The sequence below is a fragment of the Girardinichthys multiradiatus genome, chromosome 4, assembly GCF_021462225.1.
Source record: "Girardinichthys multiradiatus isolate DD_20200921_A chromosome 4, DD_fGirMul_XY1, whole genome shotgun sequence".
Lineage (NCBI taxonomy): Eukaryota > Metazoa > Chordata > Actinopteri > Cyprinodontiformes > Goodeidae > Girardinichthys > Girardinichthys multiradiatus.
In genome coordinates, this window is record NC_061797.1 from 51,027,590 (window position 1) to 51,046,503 (window position 18,914).

At 42.5% G+C, this 18,914-nt stretch overlaps 1 protein-coding gene across 2 annotated transcripts in view; it reads left to right on the forward strand.

Moving 5' to 3' along the window:
- The first annotated feature begins 877 nt into the window (after positions 1–877).
- Positions 878–18,914, forward strand: part of large2 (LARGE xylosyl- and glucuronyltransferase 2) — a 93,824-nt gene continuing 75,787 nt past the window's right edge. The window contains exon 1 of one of the 2 annotated variants that reach the window (XM_047363001.1): positions 878–1,907. The gene's annotated coding sequence lies outside the window, so the exon portion shown is untranslated. Of the gene's footprint in view, positions 1,908–17,614; positions 17,711–18,914 lie in introns of those variants that run through there. The other variant, XM_047362998.1, reaches the window with a different exon arrangement.

The window sequence follows — 18,914 nt, forward strand, 5'->3', positions numbered from 1 at the left end:
GCACTGCTACTTGGGTCTTCTTAGTAGGACTTCTGCTCCTTCTAGCTGGACAGAAGTGCCACTAGTCTTCAAGAACTGCTTCTAGTAAGGGTGTTTCTTAACTAATCGGATCAAATGTCTAACAAGTAGACTGTAATTAAAACTAGTAGATAACAATCATTGGCTGATATCAAATATAGAAATGGCTTGCCATATACCCATTCCCCAATAAATGCACAGGGACATACGCAGGGCTAGATTTGGGAGGATTCGGACCTTTGAGTAAGTATTTGGTCCCTACCCACACACTTCCTTTTACCCATGCTAGTACAAAACTATACATTGATGGTTAGATACGCGTTAGCTTCAGGACTAGTAGGCCTTGTCCACATGAGAATAGTTTTTCTGGGAAGATTTTGTATTGGTTTCTAAAGTGTGGACAAGTTTGCATTGACTAAACCTCTGCTCTCATGAGGACAAGCCCAAAATATTCATACCCCTGGCTAATGAAGGCCTAAAGTGGTCTTCAGTTTTACCAACATGTTTCTTCTGACTGAAAGTAATAACGTTTCAGTGGCTGGATTCCCAACCTGAATTTGATAGAAAATCTGTGGAGAGAACAAAATATGTGACGGCGAGGAGGTCTTCCAACCTCACAAGGTTTAAAGCTGAAAGGGTTTGATTGCTGGGATGCACTTACAGGTTTTTCCATTGATTATTGAGAACGGTATAAATAATTTTCATCATGTAATTTTTAAATAAAATTTCAACAACATCATATGTATTATTTATTCAAAACTACGGCTTATCTTACATAGTTTTATCTTTTATCTCCCTATATTAACAAATTAGGTTGAATAAAAAAATCTGATCTAAATCTGCCTATAGTTTTGTTCTTGACTGTACATTCATAGCTTTCAATGTTCAGCCAAATAAGCCACGGAAAACATGTTAGTGTTGGCCCCCAGACCTTGCCGCCCTGGGTATGGAGCCATGTTGCTCACACCGGAACCATGAGACCCAGAAGGTTTAATCCCTGTAGAACTCTGTTCTTTTTGACTGAAGTAGGTGATTCAAGTTCTTCAGAAGAACATGTTTTGCGCTGAGCTGAGCTTTAGGTGGTGACTCAGTTATAAAACGCTGTGAAATGTCTTTAATGTGGTTCAGTCAGCTGTGGACAGAAGTGTCTCTGTGGCTGGATAAGCTTGGCGGAGGGTCCGTTCGTTTTTAGAGGTTGAACGTGTTATTGGCTCCTGTTGGGAAGCTCAACGCTGCCAAACTGCAGCAGAGCTGGGAGAAAGAGAGGGAGAAGGGGCGGGGCATCAGACCAGAGAGCCGCTACTATTGGTTGAGTTGGTATGGGGCGGGGTTTTCCTGACAGAAGGGCGGTGCTTCTGCGGTCTGCCTCATTTCTCCAGAAGGAGCAGCGATGACGGTTTGGAGCGAGGTGACAGTGACCGACTCATAACGGAACCTCAGAACGGCACAGACCGCGGCCAAAGCGGGGCGAGCTGACGCCGACTGCCTTCAGGAACCGGCGGAAACCGGATCTGACAGCTGCTGTGTTCGTGCTCTGCCACACCGGCAAGGAGCCGATTGTCCTGGACTGAACTCCGGACGGAGTCGGCCTCTTCCCCCGGAGCTCCGCAGCACTTCTCGGGGGTTTGTTCTCCATCGGCCGGCTCTGCTCGCTCTTTGCTTCCGCGGGATGAGCTAGCATGACCGCATGAGGGCGGCTTTGGGGAACCTGCTGGAGCAGAGACGAACCTTCCGGATCGGAAACGGTCTATCTTTATCTTTTTTTGTTTCCCGAGGCATTTCCTTTGATTCCAGATGGATTTTTGAACGTTTTACCGAATTCCTTGGAATAGTATATGGATATTCTGCGCTGAGGACACAAGTGGAAGGAACAACCTTGAGATTTCCAGGTGAGGGGTGTTTTCCTGTTGTTCAGCCTCCAGTCTGAGCGGACGGAGAGCAGTTTTCCCCGCTTATCATTCAGGTGATGCGAGCTGGTAACTCTGCTGGTGATGGATTGGGTGTGTGTGTGTGTGTGTGTGTGTGTGTGTCAGGTCCATGTGACCTGTGTGTTTATTAAGGTCTAATTGAGCTGCATTCTTGTCCAATGAACCCTGCTCAGTGAGCTGTGCGCAGAAGCGTCCTGCATCTCTTCAAGCCTTTACGTGTCATTTTATTGAGCTTTCCGTCTTAAGTCTTAGAACTGGGTCATCAGACAAGAAATCCCGGGAATAATCATGCTGCAGATGTGCTCCTAAAACTATCTTGTACTGATTTCTACTTTATCCTCCGATCTCCACTGTTTAGTTCATATATTAAAAAATCTACCCATGAATTAATCTGCAGTTTATGATAATCCAGCACCACAGATTTTTTTTTATATCTTTATGTCAAATCTATTTGTACAATCTGTGCTCACTCTGACCTGCTCTTTTTAGATCAAATGTTATCATAATTTACTGTCATTTTTTTCAATTTATAAGAAACAAAACAAAATGCAGACCCGTATAAATAGATTGTGGCATTCTGAGTCATTCTAGGGTCTAGTTCGGGGGTGTCCAAACTTTTTGCCACAGGGGCCGCAACTGTCGAGCTGAAAGTAGTCACGGGCCTAAAAACAATAACTATGTACACAAGATTTGAACGAAACGTTGTAGCCGGATTTCTGGGCGGAAAGAATCTGCAAATCATTTTAGATCCAAACATATTTACCGTTTTTTAATAAAACCGTTCAAATAATGAGGATAAGTGGGTGCACCCATGTCTGCTTTTGATTAAACGTCACTGGATGTTTGCAGTCACATTGAATTAAATAGTCTGTCTTAGCCTACATTTTCTATTTTAAGACCATTTCATTTTGTCTGCATCATTTTTTTGCTCATTTAAGATTTCACTCAAATTTGTTTCAGGTGTATCATCATCAACAGCCTGGACTTGGGAATAAATTTATGACATTGTTTAATCTTGGTCAAGGGGCCAGAAATGGCCCCCAAGCCACACTCTGGCCACCCCTGGATATATATATATATATATATATATATATATATATATCCATGTGCTGGTTTGTCAACTGTTAAAAATAGAGAAATTAGATTTCTCCTCCTAGATTTCAGCGACCTGTGTATTCTTGGAGCAAATGATGAACTGAATGCTGTCTCTGTCCTTGTCTTTAGCGCCACCTGTTGAATGGGAGTTTCAGCCTTGTGGTCATTTTTTGGGGGTCAGTGTTTGTTGTATATTGAAGCTAGTGGCTGAAGAGACTGAAACCGACTAAAGATGAACTCTTAATCAGACGTGTGGACAAGCACACCCATGTTCCTGGTTTTTACTCACATTTCGATTCAGGTCGTAGCAGCACAGAAAGCACAATACTTCAGATTTCCCTACATTCAAACATTGTCCAAGATATTTTCAGTAGATTTGTATCCATTTACCAACAAGATATTTTAGCTTTAATGAGCTGAGGGTTCAGAAAATGTTCTTAGACGTATTTTGGTCACATCCTACTGTTCAGTTCCATAACAGGGAATAAATCAACTGGGATGACATTTTCTGATCAAAATCTGAGCTCCATAGACTCTAAAACGGAGCTTCTACATTTGGGTCCCCTTGTAATGTCCAGCCGTGAATCATCAGTCTACCTTCTTCAGCCAGAAAACCTGGACCATATATAGTTCTGCATGCTCAGAGAACTGGATCGTGTCGGAACCTGCGAGCTGAACCCATAAACAGCCTGAACATCTCCACGTTGACCTCTGGGGCCCTGATTTAACAGCTGTTTCACCTTTAACACTGGTCTGCTGCTCGGTTTTCCATTTGGTGGCTGAGATCCGTCGCCGGTTCCTCTTCCTCAGAGGGGAGTTTCCAGGACAAACTTGCAACTAATTAAATCAGCTGTTTTTGTCCCTTTTCTCTTCTCGCTTTGCTCCTTGTGATACCACTGCTGAAATGTTCACCTCTGCGCCGCCAGAGTGCAGTTTAAATATTTATCACTTGTTCTGAGGTGTGCCAAAGTGCTGTGCAGGAACGTTTTGCTGCTGCTGCCTCAGCCAACTCCTTACTTATCCCGTCCAAGAAGCGTAAAAAATCTGAGTCGGGGAATGAAAAACGTCCTTTACATTTGCTCAAATCCTTCCAAGTGTGAGGCAGAATTTTCCCCAGAGTTTGGCCGCCAGCTGCTGCAGAACCATTTCACACTTCACCTCCAGCACTTCATGTCGATTGCTGCGGTTAGTGAGGTGAGCGGAGGGAACCGGCGATGCATGTCAGAGTGCGTGGACCCTGGCCGACTCCGGGCTTTTCGACGCTCTCCCGGATGTCTAAGCATGAGTTTGCATATTAGTGTGACTTTATTTGCTGTGTGCCGAGCTCTTCATCTTAAAGAGGTTTTATATAAAATGAGTGAGGTATATATGTGGGGGGAGGCTCTGTTGGAGTCATCAGAGAGTCTAAAGCTCAGCTGGATGGCTGCAGTTCATTCATCTCTGAGTTACAAACTGGAGATTCTGAGCATGTTCTTATAGAAGGTGATATGGGTCGGACCTAAAACACATCGTATGTATACATACATACATGCTTACATCCCGTCGGCCTGTAGTCAGTGCAGCCTTCCTGTTAACTGATTTTGTCTGCCTCTCTCTTGCTCACCTGTCACCTGTCAGGCCAATCAAGCTGAAAATCACCTGGTTTTAGTCGCCAGCCAGTGTCCTGATATATTTCAAATCCTATGTTGTTATCCAGTCATATCATCCTACGCTGCTGATTGATAAACTGATCAGAGGGGATGCATGGCCACCACATATTCTCCTTGCAGCTTGTTGAAAAATTCAGAATATTTTGTAGAACTAGAAGGAGATGCACAGAAAGATGTCAGTGTTGATTATTTGGTCACTATTGCAATGAAAGCAGTAAAATATAAAACTATTAAACCTATCAGCACCCAACCTTTGGCTATTTCATAATAAACATCATAAAAGTATTATTAATGCCTAAAGAGCAGAAGATATTCGGGCGTACTGTGATTAACGCGGACTCTGTGTGCGCTGTCTGCGGTTCCATAGTCGAGCGTACCAATTATTTCTGGTGAGAAATTCCTACATTTCCCAGACTTTCTGCCACGGCTTCATCGGACGGGGAGGCAGAACTAATTCGCCGTGTAGCTTTGGAAAAACAAAAAGAAAAGGTGCTGTTAAAGGCCATTAAACCAGACTAGGGACAAAGAAGAGGAATACACCTCTCAGTGGCTGAGAGGCCGTGAAGCTGCGAGAAGTCTTGACCGCCTGCTTGGATCAATGTGTCACATCTAAAACTTTTTCCTGCCAAGCGGTTTATTATGTGGCACCGCGTATGTGGTTGTATAAGTTGTGGGCACCAGGTGATGTGAGGACAGAAAGAAAAACTAAAAGTTCCCAGTCTTGATGACACAGAAGGTTTGGGCACCACCAGCAATTACTTCTTTTCACGGCACTGCAGAACATTCTCATATCATTTTAATGTTTCCCTGATGTGACGGGTCGCAGAGCCGGGCATCGAGTCTCAGATCAGCTCATCACTTGGACAGGCAGGAAACTGGAGCGCCAGGCGGATGTATCCCTGGATCTGGAATATCCAGCCTGGAGCTTGTGATGACGGGTCTGACTGGGTTTGTTCTAATCAGACTGTTGCTGTTATTGTGACTGAAAAGCATCAGTTTGCTCTTCAGATGTTTTCACTTGGTCTTATTAATGGGAATCAAGTCATTTTGGACGTTTAGCCCCTGTTCCACTTTTGAATTTTGTCTCATTTTCTTCTTAGTTTTCCACGTTTTCTATTACAATTCTTGCTGTATTCAGGTGTAAACAGCCACCCACCCCCATGTCGGATGTGATATAATCTGCCTTGGCTCCATTTAGCACGTTTGGGATTAACGGGAACACTAACAGCAGCAGGAGTAAATCCCTGCTGTGAGGCGTGTTCTCAGCTAGGATTCAGAAACAGGAGAAGAGCCGGCTGTTCGTGTGTTCCAGCACATGTTTAAGTGTTCATACACGTCTCCACATACTCATGCATCTCACAGGGGTGTTGATGTAAAGTCGGACTCAAACCAAGATGATTGTGGTCCTGATGTTGGGATGACTCATTCTGGAACATGTGACCATGTTCTGTGTGATCAGCAGCGATGCGGTGTGACCTGTTACTGTGGCGACACACGACTGCGATGGTAATTAATCATAAAGAAGGAGAAATGATTTTGTGACAAAGAGGAACGGCAGCTGGGATGTTCAGAAAGGTTCTCATTTGTGCAGCAAAAAGGAGATCCTTTATTATTTTAACAGGTTTTCAAAATCCTAAAAATCTCTGGTGGCAGTTGTTGTGCAATAATATGCGTAAGTTGTTTAATATTTAATTAAAAAACATTTGGACAGTCAAATATTGTCCTGGTGATCCCAGCCCAGTATGGTGGTGGTATTAGGACAACAGACGAAAGAGTGATTCGAGCACTCACCGAAATAAATTCACATCTTCTCTCCAAAACATAATAATTTATTAGACATTATTTTTAATAAAATAGTGTTTTAAAGTATCATTTAAAAGTAGAAGTCGATAATCTTTTTGGATAATTGATTCTTAATGTTGTTTAATCAGCCAATATTATTTTAGTAAAAATAATATTTAAGGAAATATGTTTTTTGGACAATTGATGTTCAGTGTTATTTAAACCAGCCATCACATGGAGTAATGACCTACTAAAATGGCGGAGAGGAACTCTCACAAGATGGCGACCAGTCGTATGTGAATATCTGACTTTGCTGGTGTAGCAGTTTTGGTTAACAAAGAAAAATAACATATTTATCAACCCTTTTAATTTGACATGTGCCTAAAACACCAATAAAACTTAATACTCAGAAGCATATGAGCACCAGCAGCTCATTATGGCCAATCTATATTTAAACCACTCATTAAAATAATGTTTGTCTTAACTTTAAAACACAACTCAGAACAAATAAGTAGACTCAAGGCTGGGAGGTCTGTTCACCTTAGCTGAGCAGATAGCCAGCTAGCAGTGAAATAGTTCAGCCTTTAGGACCACACACAACATGAACCATGTTTCAACTGTTTCTCTGGCCAGACACCACCTCTTACGTGAACCGTTCTGAAGAATAGGAGTGAGGAAAGTGTAGCAAAGGTGGTCCGGTTTGGCCACGTGGTGGGCAGCGAACAAAGACGCCGTGGCGGCCGCTCTCAGTAGCAGCTGGGTTAAGCTGGATCGGCACACATAAGGCGGGCAGAGCTGGGGTTCCTATGCCAACTCCCCTCAGGCAGGGAGGAAGGAATACGCTTCAGTCGACATGGTTAGAAACACCGTCTTCTCTGGGGCATTTCTGGTTCAGGTTACCTTTCTGCAGAAGCTCAGAAAGAAAGGTTGGAGACATATTTTGTTAATTACCCCTTCCCCATGAACTCTGGATTACTCAACCAGCAGATTATACTTAACTTTTGGTTGTTCTTCAGTCGGCGGCCACACAAACAACAGATCTTAGTCAACTCTGGATCCAAGTTTCAATTCAGTTTATTTATGTAGCGCCAATTCACAACACATGTCGTCTCAAGGCGCTTCACAAAAGTCAGGTTCATACATTCCAATTAAGGTAATCCAAGTTTGAAGAATTAATCCGTCTCGCCAGCAAGTTGGACATTAACGCGTGCTTCCTTCGCTGTCTGCATCTCTAGGAGAGTTTCCTGGGTAGAGAGAGCGAGGCGGAGCTGGGGAAATGGCTCCATGACATCACGGCTTGTTTTTTCCATGGCCGGGGCACAACACAGTCAATCAGGGGTGCCAACATAACATTGGTATCACATAAAATACCCCCAGATGTTTGGGTGCAGCCATGTTGTTTATCATACTCATCTGATGCAGATTTCCATCATCCCGCTGAACCTTTTTACTCCTTGCGTATACAGGACCCTCCACACTTATTGGCATCTATGGTTAGAATGTTTCAAATCTTTAAAATAAATTCATTTTTAATCACAGAGGTGGAAATAATTGAAATATCCAACTTTAATTTTAAAAATATTGATTTATTTGGCAGAAAATCAAGTGTTATGAAATATTTCTTGCAAAACTCTGGTGCCACATTTATTGGTGCCCCTACTGGTGAGAGTTTGTATTGCCCCTGTCACCTAATCAGACAGCACTCTGTCATTTTACAAGCTTAGAGCATGCACGGTAAGACCTTTGACCTTTCCCTTTGGTACAGTCTCTGTAGATCATAGGTCCCTAACCCTGAGCCTCAGGACGCACTGTCCTGCAGACTGTAGAGGTTTCCCTGTCGCCACACAGGTGGTATAATTCAATTCAATTCAGTTTATTTATATATCGCCAATTCACAACACATGTCGTCTCAAGGTTCTTCACAACAGTCAGGTTCATACATTCCAATTAATCGTAACCATCGAACAGTTCAGTCAGATTCAGTTATTTATTCAAATTGGATAAAAAGTTTTTCTATCTAAGGAAACCCAGCAGATTGCATCCAGTCAGTGACTTGCAGCATTCACTCCTCCTGGATGAGCATGTAGAGACAGTGGACAGTCACTGGTGTTGACTTTGCAGCAATCCCTCATACTGAGCATGCATGTAGCGACAGTGGAGAGGAAAAACTCCCTTTTAACAGGAAGAAACCTCCAGCAGAACCAGAACCAGGATCAGTGTGAGCGGCCATCTGCCACGACCGTAAAAAGAATGGATCATGAGTTCCTGTAGAACCTGATGATCATTTGAAGGTCAAGGAAGGAAGTTGATGTTTTGTCTCTTCAGTTCAAGTTCAGCAAAAAAATAATTCATTAATCCTAAAAGGAAATTGGATGTTGCTGTAAAGAGCAGGAAGGATTTCCTGTAGAGGTCTCTGTTGCAGCAGATCTGGAGAAGCCTCTGTCTACTAAACGTCTTGTGAAGATGCTCCTCTGAGTTTTCTGTTGCTAGAAGCTATACTATATTTTATTTACAATGTTCTAATATTTCAAAGAGCGTAGGGAAGGAAACAAGCCCACAGCATCACAATCCTCCACTGTAGTTAATAGTGGGAGTGAGCTTCTCCACATATTCATCCTGTAATTATCAGCAGACCCATCTAGAGTGGGTTCTATTATTTTGGTTCCCAAAAAAACTCAATTTTAATGTCATTTTACCAAAGCACACAGGTCTAGTTAAAGTCCCAGCAGGGTTTGGCAAACTGCATGTTTTTGTTTGAGGTGGAAGGACTGAAAACCCTTTTCCAGGACTGCCTCCTAAACAACCAGTAGCTTGTTGCTATGGAGACGGGTACAGAGGCCTGCAGCAACCAAAATACTTCAGAAAGTACTATATTTTGCTGCTCACTGATTGGGGCGAATTCTGTGAGATTCCATGTTTTGTAGAGGAAATCATAAAGCCTACAAACTTTTACCAGGAGTACCAGGAAATGTGGAGGGAGCTTTCTGTGTTGGAGCAAAGGAAGGATTGGCCGGGGCAACAGGAACATCGGCAGACGTTTGTTTTATGCATAAAAGGCCAGGAGATGTTGTCTTAATGTTAGGATAATACAATAAGCCTCAGAGCTATGGATCCATTTCACCATAAAAACAAGCTGTTTCTTTGTGTGTGTGTGTGTGTGTTATATCCTGCCACGCATCGTCGGCATGCTATTAGCGTTCCCAGATTGAGTAGGAGAGTCTGCTTTTACAACCAGAGGAGAGATTATATAACTGCAGTATCACTTCATTGATCAGGGGAGATAATAGTCTGAATCACAATTAGAGTCTTTAAAGGCTTTTAAGGGTTTAAGGTCTCTGCCTTTAACGTCTGTCTGACCTTTGCAGGTGTAGATTCAGTGTTTTACTGTAGAATTTCCATTCAGTCTATTAAGACTCCTAAGAAATAAAAATTTTAAGACCTGACGTTTGTTTTAACACAACCTCATAAAAGCTGACGTCTCTCTGACGAATTTGCCAGGATCCAGATATGTCCTTGAAGCGTTCTCTCTCTTTCCCACAAAGATCTGCCTTGGTTTTCACCTCTAACCTTTCATCCCATTGAAGTGCTTCTTTATCTTCTTATTCCAGTCCTCTTCATTTGCCTTTTCCATCAGGCACGTTCTCTTGCAGTCTTTTTTACTCCTTTGACTCGCCTGTAAATCCCTGTAATGACTTCTTCCTGCTCTATTGTGTGCTAAACTGAAAACGAACCATTAAAAACAGTCCAATCAATATTCCAAAAGTATACCCAATACAGTAATGCAGTGGCCTTCTGTTTAATGGGCCCTAATGTAATCTCTGGCTAATGCAGCTGATGGAGTCATAATACGTTTTATTCTGCCTCTTAACTGTAAACGTTTTTGCATTGGATCATTTTTTCTAAAACATTTATAAGTTATTCTGCCTGCAACATCTAGAGAAGATTTATTAATAAGTCAACCAACAGTTGGATCCAATAGAAAACACAAATCTTAACTCGATGAAAGTTTATAAGTTAATGTCTATTTTCTGTCTAAAACAAATGAAAATGGTCCTAAAACCAGTCACAAATGACTTCAATACACGAGTTTCTTCAAATAAAATTCTGACATGCATTTGTTTTCAGCCCCTTTCCTCTGATACCCCTAATTAAAATGCACTGAAGTCAACTTCCTTCAGAAGTCACATTTGCTGGTAACCAGAGTATCTGTGTGTGATTTCATCTGAGTAGAACAGCAGATGTTCTGTTTCTGGCCTCAGAGGTTTGTTAGAGAAGGTTAGAGAACAACCAGCATCATGGAGACCAAGGAACACAGCAGACAGGGCATGGAGAACGTTCTGTAGAAGTTTTAAAGCAGGGTTAGGTTCTACAACAATATGCCAAGCTTGGAACATCTCCCAGAGCTCTGTTCAATCCATCATCTGAACATGGAGAGAGCATGGACCACCTGCAGACCTACCAAGACATGGATGTCCACCTAGACTGGCAGGAGAGCATTGATCAGGGAAGCAGCAAAGAGGACCATGGTAACTCTGGAGGAGTTACAGAGATCCACAGCTTAGGTGGGAGATTCTGCTGGCATGAAAAGAAGAAAGAAAGACTTAGGATGTCCTTTGAGTTTACCAAAAACCCCTGGAAAAATGAACTTTCTGGCCTTCATGGTGAAACTCTGGAAGGCTGAAGTGCAGATCCTAATCCATCCGTGAATCTGTCTTCATTAGTGCGTTTCAGCTATTTTTCCAAAACGAATGAGAAGCACAATCTAAAGTCTGTGTGTGGCTGTGCAACGCTGGTAGATATCTACTCCAAGAAGACTAGCAGCTGTAGCTGAAGCAAAAGGTGATGCCATAAAGTGTTGACGAGGGGCCTGAATAGAAATGCATGCCACACTTTTCAGATTTGTATTTGTAAATGTGTCCCATTCATGCGTCTGCCTGAATCCTCCGTGCAGCTGCCTGGGGTTCCATTCCCGACCCTGGGACCTTGGCTGCATGTCTTCCTTCCTTCCCTCTCTGCTTGTTTCCTGTCTGAATAATGCAAATAAAGACCACAGAAACGTCTGAAACAAAAGTGTGGAGAAATCCGTTGCTTTGGAAAAACACCTCAGCTCTTGGTTCACTAGAGGATTGCACCAATACAGATACCAACACCGGGTCACTGTCCCATACAATGTGCTTGTACTCGTATTTATTTTCAGTGTTCTGATATTACAGAACCTGGTACCAGAGTGACAGGAGCTACATTTTCCTTGCAGTAGATATTATCAGTCTGCACACTTCAGCCCAGTAAGCAGCAGCAGTAATGCAGCATAAAATTGAGGCAAGACGGGTCAAAAGAAGGTCCGGCACCACTTAAATGCAGCGTGACGTTCCTCCCCGACTTCAGCACGGCTGCACCACGCCGTTATTTTAGTAACCAAGTATTTTATCCATTATTCTGACGAGTAATCGGATAAAAGATTCAGCTGATTTTCCATTTAATAACTTGATCTTATTTAATGAGTAATAGAAATATATGATAGAGAAAATGGGATTAAATGAATAATTCAGTTGCTTAAATGCAATAATATAACATGTCTTTAGTGTAAAGCAGAACTTGTTTAGGGGCTTCATAGCAGAGGGGTGAATATATACACATGCCAACTTATTCTTTTTTATCGATATTTTTGTTTCACTGCACCAACTTAGACAATTTTGTGCAGATTCATCTCATAAAAACATTAAAATTACAGGCTGGAATGTAAAAGCCAGGGGGGTGAATACTTTTGCAAGGCACTGTACACATACATATATATACTGTGCATTTTATTTTATTTCATGTAAAGTTTCTACAGTCCCTGTTTGTGCAACAATCCTGGCCACTAAAGCTGGTTCTGGTTCTGGAGTTAAAACAGACACACATGTAAATATTTATAGAATGACGTCTGCCTCTTTTAACACTTTTAATGATCCTAATTCAGTGTGATCCAGTTCTAATTGCTGACCCGGTCCAGCAGGAAGCGGGCATGCAGGTGGATGTATAAATAGCAGAATTAATGACTTATATTTGCTGATTATGCCCGCCTCTCCGTCCACAGCCTCTCTAATGCAGTTTCCCTTCTGCGCCTTCATCCATCCACTTTCTATCTGTGCTAATGGCTTCTCCATTAACCCCACCTGATGGCGGTGTGGGTAATTACAAACATATTTACGGCCTGTGGACACACACAATGAGAAATAAATAACGTGTTTGACCAAGCAGAAGGAGTCATTAGGCAGCCGGGCCTCTCAGATTTAGCTCGGCACGCTGCACTCAGTGACCCACCCTGACTTTTCTCTTTAATGGAAACTGTTGCCAGAAGGTGTAACTGTCACGTCCTGAACGCTATGTTCTCTGCAGCCGAACATCTACTCAATGTTGAGCTCAGTTTTTAACAGTCTTGCCTCTGCCGTGTTGTGCAACGGGATATTTAAAAATAAAATCAGTATGGGCTCTGATGTGAGAGGACGGGACTGCGCCTACAACCTTCATCCACTGCTTTTGTTTCAGCAGAGTCGTTGTTCCAGAGGTCCTGCGCTTCATTCAGATGCAGTTTGCAGATCCAAGTCATGCTGCCATATTATTTTCAGAGAGGATGGTCTCTTTGCCTTTCAGCCCGTAGCCTGTTTTTCTAATAATCCTTCAAAACTCCTCCAAAGAGATTCAACAGTTTTTCTTCTCCTAAGTTGGAACAGTGCTGTTCCTAAACCAGACTGACCATTTTCAAGGTTTTATTGCTGACCCATTTATTGTTTATTAACTGGCCAAGTCAAATCAGATCTCAGGTCAGTTCTATGCTGGCTGCTTAACATTCTAGTTCATAATAAATTTACCTTCAGAAATGTTATAAATTGTTTGTTTCCTGCTAAATAAAGTAAAAAAAATAAAATCCTTTTTTTTTCCTCTTGATTGAAGTGAGCCAAAAATGTACCAAACGGTGATTTGTGTGCACCGTTACACCCCCACTGGTGGTACAGTTATTTTAACCACATACAATAAATGTAACTGAGCTGCACAATAATGGCAAAATATACAATAAAATATGGCGCAATGACGTCTAATAAACGTTACACCCGAGCTAAGCTATTGTCATAAACTCTGACCTTTCACCTGCTAACTAACTAACTTGGGGTTATATGTTTTCGAGCATTGCACGCTTTGGCCTTTCTTTAAATTGTGAATAACCTTTGTTAGGGGAGCTGGTCATGTGGTATCTGAATGGTCATGTGATGGTGATGCAGTGCAGCATTGTGGGTGTTTAACTGGAGCACACAAGCAGTGTCAGAGGTGTGGTTGTTTTTTAGTAATCTATAAAATGTATATAATTTTAGTAAATATGTCGGCTCTCAACCATAACAGCAATATTAAAACCAGATATTGATATCAACGCAAATATTTGTGCATCCCTAATATTTGTAAAATGATTAACTGAAATAATTTGCCACTATAACTCTTCCCAGATTGATGGACAACAGTTGCTTCTGTAAGATCATTGCTGATGTCTTTCCGTCTTGGCATCCAGAACTCCATCTGGGTTAGAGGTGTTTGGTTTCAAATATGTAACCATGGTAACCACGGTCATCACCTCTAAGCATTTCACAACATTTCTGAATCAGCAAAAGGCAGAAACATAGTTGCTAGGTAGAAGTGTGGACTTTGTGTTGCCTAACAAGGCTCAGAAAGGAAAAATCCAGACCACAGGTTGGTGTCTAACTGCAGTCGGCTGCTTGTGAATACAGGTCCTTCTCAAAATATTAGCATATTGTGATAAAGTTCATTATTTTCCATAATGTCATGATGAAAATGTAACATTCATATATTTTAGATTCATTGCACACTAACTGAAATATTTCAGGTCTTTTATTGTCTTAATACGGATGATTTTGGCATACAGCTCATGAAAACCCAAAATTCCTATCTCACAAAATTAGCATATTTCATCCGACCAATAAAAGAAAAGTGTTTTTAATACAAAAAACGTCAACCTTCAAATAATCATGTACAGTTATGCACTCAATACTTGGTCGGGAATCCTTTTGCAGAAATGACTGCTTCAATGCGGCGTGGCATGGAGGCAATCAGCCTGTGGCACTGCTGAGGTCTTATGGAGGCCCAGGATGCTTCGATAGCGGCCTTTAGCTCATCCAGAGTGTTGGGTCTTGAGTCTCTCAATGTTCTCTTCACAATATCCCACAGATTCTCTATGGGGTTCAGGTCAGGAGAGTTGGCAGGCCAGTTGAGCACAGTGATACCATGGTCAGTAAACCATTTACCAGTGGTTTTGGCACTGTGAGCAGGTGCCAGGTCGTGCTGAAAAATGAAATCTTCATCTCCATAAAGCTTTTCAGCAGATGGAAGCATGAAGTGCTCCAAAATCTCCTGATAGCTAGCTGCATTGACCCTGCCCTTGATAAAACACAGTGGACCAACACCAGCAGCTGACACGGCACCCCAGACCATCACTGACTGTGGGTACTTGACACTGGACTTCTGGCATTTTGGCATTTCCTTCTCCCCAGTCTTCCTCCAGACTCTGGCACCTTGATTTCTGAATGACATGCAGAATTTGCTTTCATCCGAAAAAAGTACTTTGGACCACTGAGCAACAGTCCAGTGCTGCTTCTCTGTAGCCCAGGTCAGGCGCCTCTGCCGCTGTTTCTGGTTCAAAAGTGGCTTGACCTGGGGAATGCGGCACCTGTAGCCCATTTCCTGCACACGCCTGTGCACGGTGACTCTGGATGTTTCTACTCCAGACTCAGTCCACTGCTTCCGCAGGTCCCCCAAGGTCTGGAATCGGCCCTTCTCCACAATCTTCCTCAGGGTCCGGTCACCTCTTCTCGTTGTGCAGCGTTTTCTGTCCCTGTACAGCCCTGGTTGGAGTTACCGTTAGCCGGGCTGAGAGCAGACCCAGCAAAGGTCCGGTGGTGTTGTAACACATTGTAGAACCAGTTCCCTGCTGCTGCAGCTTGTGTTGGTTCATTTGAATGTATTAAGAATCCGGATAAAAACGTCTGAGTCACACCTGGTGAATAGTAGCAGACGGTTCTCTGGGTTCAGTAAAGCAAATGAATGAGTTCCAATGACGTTATTTTGTCAGTTTGTTGGTGTGAAAGGTTCTGTTTTAATATGAATGGTGTTTATTATAGAGAAAAATCCCTGTGACCACACCAGATGTTGCTGTTTTCACTCATCCAATCACACCAGCAGCCAGATGTGTCCAGACCCCCTGAGTCAAAATTGATTGAAAAGACGGCTTTGCTTTCTGTCCTCACATGAAAAATATGGTTGAAAGATGAAAATCTGCCTCTAAAGAGATGGATATTTATGTTTTAATGCGGTTAAAATGACCTCAGGCGTGTTTGGAGAATAAATGACCTTAATAGCCTTCAAAACCTCAGTGTCTGGAGGCTTCTTTAACATGTACAGTAGATGTTTTACGCTAGTTTGATGTTGGGTTAATCCTCTTTCAATAGAACGTATTACTGCTGTTTCCAAGCGTTTGAGGTGAAAATGTCCTGGTAAATTAGCTCCAGATGTCAATGTTAATCTTAATTTATGCAAACACATTCAGACATGATTGGCACATGTAGTGGATTTTTCCCACGCCCCCATTATGACCTTTACTGAAATGTTTTGGTCATGTTGAGACTAGAGAATGTATGAAAATCTGTACTCTAGTCAAATAGTTCAATGTTCTCCACAGACTTTTATATTGGATATTGTTGATAGTGACAGAAATATCTCAGTGAAACAAGCAGGAATACTTCCTATTTTATATCATTTATTCCTTTTCCTTCCTCAGTTGCATATTTTTGTTTCTGGAGGTAAAATCAGAATCAGAATCAGCTTTATTGCCAAGTTCGTACATACAAACAAGGAATTTGCCTCCGGTACACTTTGCTCTTTTGTTCTGTTTTTGCATTACAGAATATACAAAATCCTCTCAGTTCTATGGCTTCTAAGGCTGGAAACATCGATTTTCCATCTGATCAACAGATTTTACAGAAACTGTCGGCATTTAATTATTTAGGAATGTAATTAAGGGCTGTATGATGAGTGTTTGCATTTATAATGGAACATTTGATCTAAGTTTTCCTGTTTAAATTTGAAGGGAGACGTCTATGATCCCGGAGTGAGCTGGAGAGGGTCTCTTCATGCAGAAATCTGTGGGTTGTGCCCATGAAAAACTCTGAATCTTCCATCCAAAAAGCTTATTCTGTTGTTGACGCTTGATTGGTGTTTGTTGGATTGGATGAAGTATTGAATCGTTTATATAAGTAGCAACTTCAGCGGTGCGAGGGAAAACCACAACAGCCTGGGGCCTCCTCCCCATACTGGTCACCAGCTTGGTCAGACACTGCTGTGGGATGGCATACTGTTCGTTCACCACCGTGTGTCACAAGGCTGGTTGTGGTGGTCACTCTGAGATGAACTGCACGCCCAAGTGGATCCCACAGGCCTTCAGTGGTGTTGAGGTTAGATCTGCAGTGGACCTCGCTCTGTGAGGATAGGATTGCCACAGGATGCAGAATATCATCACCCTCTGCGCTGAGGTTGCCTCCAGAGATGATGAACCGCCCCACACCATCACACTCCCTCCACCAAAAGCTGTTGGGCATTGGCAGAGTAGATTTGTCAAGTTTTTCATGGACACAAGCCCCAAACGTAGCTCTGCTGCTCACAGATGTATTTACCCCAGAAACGTGGCACTGTTTCAGGGGAAATCAACAGGCCTTCCATGTGTGCTTGTTTAAACTAGTTTGGGCTTTATTCTGGTTTTGTTTCCGTTTCCACTGAGGTTATCTGAGTTGAATATTGAGTCGCTGACAGTAAGGTGCATTCATATGTGATGTGCTCATTCAGCTGTATGTTTGTTCCTACTGTTTGCAGTTCTGTCTGCATCACGTTTCCACCCAACATGTGGCTCCATGTTTTCTTTAAGAGTGGGGGTGTTCGGCCCTGCAGGGTGGCTTCCTGAGTGGACCCCTGCAGGGCAGTGTGAATGCAGGATCATGGAGAGGATGGAGGGGGCAGTGAGGTGTTTTAGCCTCAGGAGGTGGGCTCTGCACTGGGAAGGTCTTTTGTCAGTGTTTTCAGCCTCTTCGTATTCAGATCAGCTGTTGCTGGGTGTCGGCGTGAGAGGAGAAGCTTTAACTCTGGTCTCTCTGTGAGGTTTCTGTAGTTCTGCAGGACGGACCATGTTATCCTGATCTTCTGTTGGTAAGAGTTTTTAACCTCCTCTAAAATGATTGAATCTGCTCAGCTTTCTGTTAATTTTTGGTGAGAAATGAAGCAGCAGAAAGAGAAAAGCTAAAAATCATGAAGCAAACCCCGACTGACAGAAAGATCGCATGATTCAGTCAGATTAAAATGATGGGCTGTGGGCGCCCTCAGCTGTGTTGTGATTCCTCTGTTGTTCCTATAAGAGCTGCACTTTGGCTCAGCAGATGGTCCAGCAGACCAGGCATGGTTCTCCAGAAACGTTTAGGTCAGATCTGTAGGGCCAGCTTTAAAGAGCAGAGAGCCAATAAAGGTACATATTTTAGAAAGACATCTATGAGGTAATGTTTGCTTAATGTAACTCTAATAACTGCATTACTGCAACAAAGAATAAGCAGAGGTGAAGCTGCTCCATGCAGCAGGCCGATCTGGACTCAGAGGGTTGTCAGAGTCTGTTAGTGGTTTCGGAAAGTTACTGGGAATGTCCCAGATCTGAGGGGGAGATGTTGCAGGGTTAAGATTTTAACCTGCTGCCAGTGGTTGTTCAGCTGTCTGAACTTTCTGTTCTGGTCTCTGTGTTCTCATTAAGACTGGGTCAGCATGACTTAAAATTGCTTTTAGAATCAGCTGAACTCAGAGGAATCAGAACTAAACAGATGGTAAAGTTTCTACACCTGCTCCCTACTTGGTTATTCAAGGAACAGTCTAATGGTTTTTTAAATGATTTTTCATTTATCAACCTTAAATATGTCTGGTTTATAAATGTTGGTTGTTCTGGAGAGGTCTCACTACAATATAAAAACTGCTGGGTAAATAAAAACAACTAGATGGGTTATTTCAGAACAAAGTTCTGGGTCAAATATGGACCGATCCAACCCGTGTTTCATTTGTCTCAACAGGTTGGATCATGTGTTTGACCAACACACACTGGGTTAGGTTTGGTTAACCCAAAACTGGGCTAAAGTGAATAATGTCTAATGTTGCGACTTCCAAAGAGTGGGTTTAAAAATAACTCACAACCTGAATTTGTGAACAGATGTTATTCGTCATTTATGAAATTTCATCCCCACAGTCGGTTGATCTTGAAATATAGAAAAAGTATGATGAGATGGTGGCGTCCCAGAAAATGTGTCCAGACACAGCAGAACACTGGGAATTTCACACCGCTGATCCCAGTACACTCACACTATTCAGAACAAAAGGA